The sequence below is a fragment of the Sceloporus undulatus genome, chromosome 2 (assembly GCF_019175285.1).
Source record: "Sceloporus undulatus isolate JIND9_A2432 ecotype Alabama chromosome 2, SceUnd_v1.1, whole genome shotgun sequence".
Taxonomy (NCBI): domain Eukaryota; kingdom Metazoa; phylum Chordata; class Lepidosauria; order Squamata; family Phrynosomatidae; genus Sceloporus; species Sceloporus undulatus.
In genome coordinates, this window is record NC_056523.1 from 192,488,854 (window position 1) to 192,495,163 (window position 6,310).

Genomic DNA, 6,310 nt, shown 5'->3' on the forward strand with positions numbered 1-6,310 from the left:
ACCCTTGTATGGGATTGCAATGTTGTAGAACTGAACCATGACATGAAATGAACAATCAGTTGTACAAAATGCACCCTCACTCACAATGGCACTGTGCACACAACTCCACTTCTGCACCTTTAATTCAATGCAGACGTTTAGCATCTTATAAAAATGTCCAATCACTTTCATAAGACCATTTACATTTGCAGAATCCAACAGGACTCAAGCTCTAGTTTCTCATTATTATTTAGACAAAGTTTAGACAAAGCTCTCTTAAAAAGGGAAGTTTCTTGGTCTGGTGATGATTGCACTAATTTTTTAAAAATGAGACATTGCCAGACTGCCACTCTTTGACATCAGTCCTCTTTGGACTGGGGTTATGTACAGGCTATGGAAAAACAGTTTCTTCAAGTTGCCCTTGCATCTGTCAAGCAAATGAGGAAGTAAGAAACAAACCCAGTCTGTTTTGTTGTAAGTAAAATAAAATATGGACTTATCCTGAAATGAAAAAAGGCCTTGGAAGGGTCATCTTTCCAGTTTTTTTGTTTGTTTTGATTTTACCTCCATATTCAGGGGTTTGCATCCAAATTCTTTCTTGAAATATCCCGGGTTTCCCTCCTTCCCAGTCCTTTGTGTTCTTCCTCTTCCCCTTCCCAGTGAGCACAGGTCACATCTAGACTCAGGCAACAGTTAAGAAATTGACTGTCATCAATTTCCATTGAACCCTTTTAAAATGATTATGCAGAACTTATAACCAAAGTGTTAATGTGCTTTAGTCAGCCCTCCATATCCACAGATTTTTTTATCCATGGATTCAAGAATCCACAACTTGAAAATAATAAAAAATATACACATTTCAAAAAGCAACACTTGATTTTGCCATTTTATATAAGGGACACCATTCCACTATGCTACTGTATTTAATGGGACTTGAGCAACCATAATTTTTGTTATTCACAGCGGGCCCTGGGACCAAACCCCAGCAGAAACCAAGGGCCCGCTGTACTACACTATTTAAGCATTAGGATAATTTCCTTTTCTTATTAGCATTCCTTTTTCCCTCAGTTGATCTCTGGTAAATCTGGGTCCTGAAAAAAAATGACTGTTTCTTGATGGCAGTAAGAAGTTGTCTCACTTTATTCTGGTATAACAAAAACAGACATCCATGGAAAGCTACGTACCATTTCAGGGAATATTGGTTTAATTTAAATGACCTGAGGTGTGGGAATTAAGTGTTATGTATGTTCACAAATATGACAGATGTAAGCACTCTTGTGCAAGAGCCAGCGTGGTGTAGTGGTTTGAGCGTTGGACTACGACTCTGGGTTCTAATCCCAGCTCAGCCATGTAAAAACCCATTGGGTGACCTTGGTCATACTCTCTCAGCCTCAGATGATGACAATGGCAAACCCTCTTTGAAGAAAGTTTTTTTAAAAAGACCATGATAGGTTTGCTTTAGGGTTGTCATAAATCGGAAATGACTTGAAGGCCCACAACAATAATAGCAAGCACTCTTGCCTTTATTTTTTGATCACACCGTTTATCAAATATTTATCCCCTGCCTCCCCAATTCTCTGTCTTGGTGTGCCTGCAACTGAGGGATCATTGCATTTCATCATCTATTGCTATTGGCTTTTAGATTACACAAACTCACACTACTGTACATTAAATGTTAGCTGTTGAGATGCCACCCTTAATCCCATTTGCTGTAATTGTGTTATTGCTCTAGTAAAGGCTTGGAGTGGAAGTGATAGCACATTTTGCTGCTATGTGCCTTCAAGATCCTTCTCATAGGATTTTCTTGGCTAGATTTATTCAGAAGAGGGTTACCATTGCCTTCCTCTCTGAAGCTGAGAGAGTTGTCCAAGGTCACCCAATGGGTTTCCATGGCTGTGATACTTCGAACCCTGGTCTTCTGTAGTCCTAGTCAAACCATTACACTGGCTCCAACATAGAATCAAAGAGTTGCAAGAGACCACAGGGGCCATCCAGTCCAACCCCAGACACCAAAAGGGGTAATAAATCAGTATTTCAGTGACTGGCAATTTCCAAAGGTGCACATAGCACACAAATGTGCTTTCCCCCCTATACACTTCCCCAACTGAAATCCACCAAATGGTGCCGCCAATCCATCCTGAAATTTAGTGACAAGGCACTATGGAAAAATATTGATGTCTACTTTAAAATAAGACACACAGAGAGAACGCTTGTTTTTAAGCCATGCTTAGGAAACTTAAAGAAGGCACTTGGGCTTGAAAACAAGGCGAATGCTTCTCCTTCACCTTAATGTAAAAGTGAAATGTTGGGTTTGGTGGGGGTTTTTCTACACCAAATTGCTAAATTTGGTGTATAAACAATTTGGCAGCAGCAGGGACAGTGACAGCTGCAAAAACACATGTGTGTTCCCCATTTGTCGCTCAGCCCTACAGTATGTCATGAACTTTTATATGCATAGATAAAATTCGTTTCCAGAACATCACAGAATGTAAGGTCACTTCACTTCCCACATGTTGCAATTTTCTGTGACGTGAAACAGATACACCACTTCCCAAAGAGTTTCCTTTCTGCAAGGATTAGTTTTGATGGGTTTGATACCAAATTGTTTAACATGCCTGTAAACAAGGCTTGGGCAAACTATGGTCCTCTAAGACAGCCAGCATGGCATAGTGCTTTGAGTGTTGGACTATAACTCTAGAGACCAGGGTTTGATTCCCAACTTGGCCATGAAACCCACAGGGTGATCTTGGCCAAGTCACATGTTCTCAGCTTCAGGGGAAGACAACAGCAAACCTTCTCTTAGAGAAAACCCTGCGAGACGGTTGCCAAAAGTCAGAAATGACTTGAAGGCACACAACAACAAAGTGCAGTAGTTCAATGCCAACTCAGCAGTCATGACCCAGATGAGCAACTTAGTGTCCCCACAAGAAAAGAAACAAGAACAGGTAGCGTTGTGTCTCTCTCTGTGTGATTTGCAATGTGACACTGCAGCCTAGAATTGCCATCTTCCAGGTGTTGTCACTTCTGCCCTAGATTAAACTTCAGCATTTAAGGTACCCTTATGCAAGCAGCATTTTATGCATACATTTCCCAAATATGTATCTTCTGCACACAGTTCCCCCAAAATGTGGATATTAGCTCTGTAATGGCTGGGGAGTCCAATGTCAGTGTGACTGGGAATCCATACTGGGCGTCACCTTGGCTTTGAAATGTGTTTGGCGAGAATGTTTTGAACTTCCTGCAAAACAGGTTAGGCACCTTGGTGGCATCTGTGAGGAAGCACCTCTCTACAGGCTGGTCCTCTCAATTCCTTGGGCTCCTGTTTTGCAAACTGTTTTTTAAAAGATGTTACTGAAACAAACATAACCAGGAAACAATGCATCACCAGCTCCAGTACAATAATTTGATGTTTTCTGACTATCCAAGTTAAAATAAATCTTCTGCTGCCATGACAAAATTATAATATAGTACCTTTTCAAAAACCCTGTAAAGAAAGGGGAGTGAAGACTGGCACTTTTGTTTGCATAACTGATAAAACGGGCATCCAAGTCTCCTAGAATACTTGGGTTCCTTTCACTCATCTTGCCCTCTTCCCCATAAATTCCCTCACTTGATCTGGTACTTAGGTCTCAAGTTGAGTACAATACTGCCCAAGTGGATGTGTTGATCAGGGGTTCAGCGTAGTAAAGCGTGACCAGTCTTCCAATTCTTGAATGTATTCAATAAGACACAATTGCAGAAAATAAAAACGGTAGATCTTTTAATAGGTTAAAGGTGTTTGGCTGACTCTAACCAACGCAACCAGCTGCACACCCACAGACAAGGAAGCTACCAGCTTCAACTCATATTGTTTGCCACATACCTCAATATACGCATCTTGCTAGACAATCTTTGAGAAACTAATTGCTTTACAAAATTCAGATGATTGCACTCAGTAGGATGCTTGCCTGGTAGAACATGTATGAGTCCAGGAAGTGGCCAATAATCTTGTATATGTAGTTTTTTGTGGGGTTTTTGGGCTATGTGGCCATGTTCTAGAAGAGTTTGTGGCTGACGTCTTCAGAGAATACTGGAATGGAAGGGAGTGGGTATATACACATACACACACACAATGTGACCCTGGGTAGGGAGGAGTGATTTCCATGTTAATCTGTGTATTGCTCTGGTGTTGATAGCAGGGCCTCAGGATGGGAGGATATGCAAAGTGGATTAGTGTCTGCTAATTGGTGACCATTGTATGCTGGGAAAGCCCCTGACTAATGTGGTTTCTCATTTGCATTTTCTGAGTGCTGATTTTGCATATGTACTTCAATGTACTACTATGTGTGCAACTCATGTGCAGCTCTATTTATGCTTCAGCTGGATACAGCCTTTGCTTCTTGCTCAGAAACATCACTTCAAATGCAAAGTGCAACTTCACTAACAAGAGGCCAGCTCATGTGAGCAAGCTTTAGGCAAATAAGGACTCATGTAAGAGGAGAAAGATGTATTCATTTATTGTACAGCCTTTTTCCTGACTATTCAATAAAAAAGGGCATCCAAAATGTCTTTTCTTTAAAAAAATACCAAAATAGTTATCAAGTTGGTTCTGGGTACCACACTTCAAAATAGTAGAATTGGGACGAATATCTTTTGGCTTTCCAAAGACATAGCTTTGTTAGTTTGGAAAATCAGTCTGCAAAGGAGTTTTGCTGCACCTTTGAGACTAACTGAAAGATAGAAGCTGGTTAATCTCAAAAAGGTGCTTTAAGCTCCTTTTGCATGTTGGTTTTCCAGATATTGTACCTTCTCCACAACAGACCCAATTGTTATGGATGAGGAAGTTGCAATTAAACAGCTGGTAGGTGACATGTTACCTACCTCCACTTTTAAAAGCTTAATAGCAACAGAGAGAACTGAAAAAAGGCATCTTGTGTCAGAAATCAGCTAGATGCAGAAGGGAAAGAAGGAAAGCAGCTGCTCTTGGCACTTTAAAACCATTTTTATTGCTAAAAACAGCATCAAAACTACAAAGGCAATGCTGAACAGCTGATTTCCCATTTTCCTGTGCTACCAGACAGTGCACCACTACAGCAAAGCGCTATTTCCATTTATATACCATTGTCCAAAAGTGTAGAAACTTGGTCTTCTTCTGCAGCTATGCATCTTGGACAAGATAAAACTGAACATCCTCAGAGTTAAATTAAATGCTATAGGGCAGGTTGGAATTTTATTGATTTGATGAACCTGATGACAGCTTTTTTAAATACACTGGAAGAGTCTGTAACACAATACAGGTTTGTGCCTTCCCTTACTGGAGAGAACACAGGGGACCATGGGCAGAGGTAGTAAATAAAAACAATTTTAAAAGTTGCAACATTTGACTGGGGAAGTCAGACCACATCCCTTTCTTTTACAGACCCGTGGAATTAGTTCAATATGATTTCAAGGGGCTGTGCAACAAGGGTCACTGGTGTTAACAAATAAACCAAAAGCATACAAAGCAAGGAGACACAGCAGCAGAAGTCTTGTGCTTCTGAGAAACTGGGTCATTCAGGAAAAGGCAACAGAGTCTTTCAAAGAAGATTGGGAGAGTCCACCTGCAGAAAGGCTGTTTTGATGGTACAGTGACTGACACACCAGAAGAGACTGGAATCAACCTTTTATTAGTGACTAGCGCCTCCAGAGGATAAAAAGACAAATGTAGGGCAGCAGGTCTCAGTTAGTGGAAGGTCTGTGAAAGAAACAAGGAAACAGTACTGTAACAAGACAGATGGAATTATTATCCGGCATGGGTAAAGGATGCTTTACCAGCAAAAAACTCATAGGAAAAAGCATACAAACCTGAAAACAGAGGAGCAGCTGCCATAGATTCAGAAAATAGACTTAACAGCCTTTCCCATTCTCAGATCCCAAGATGTCTGTTGCTTTCATAATTTTTGGTTACATTTGTCTCTTACTTTTCTTCTGATAATCTAAAGGTGGCATGCATAACTTTCTTATCTTTCACTTCATCCTTACAATAAACCTTGTGAGGTAGTGTCAGGCTGAGAGGAAACCACAAGTCCCAACCTAGCACTCTAAGTCACATTTTTTGACCATTCTAACCACAATCAGCTCCAAAAAACAGCAAGGATGGCAAATTACCTCTGCAGTGATCAAATAAACCACTGGTCTTACCCAGACTGGGTCAACCATGATGCACGCCATACTACAGTGGTGCCTCGGGTTACGAAATTAATTCGTTCCGCGGCTAATTTCGTAACCCGAAAAACCTTCGTAAGCCGAATTGCCATAGGCGCTAATGGGGAAAAAAGCCGCGGCTCCGCCGCGGCTCCATTTAAAACAGCGC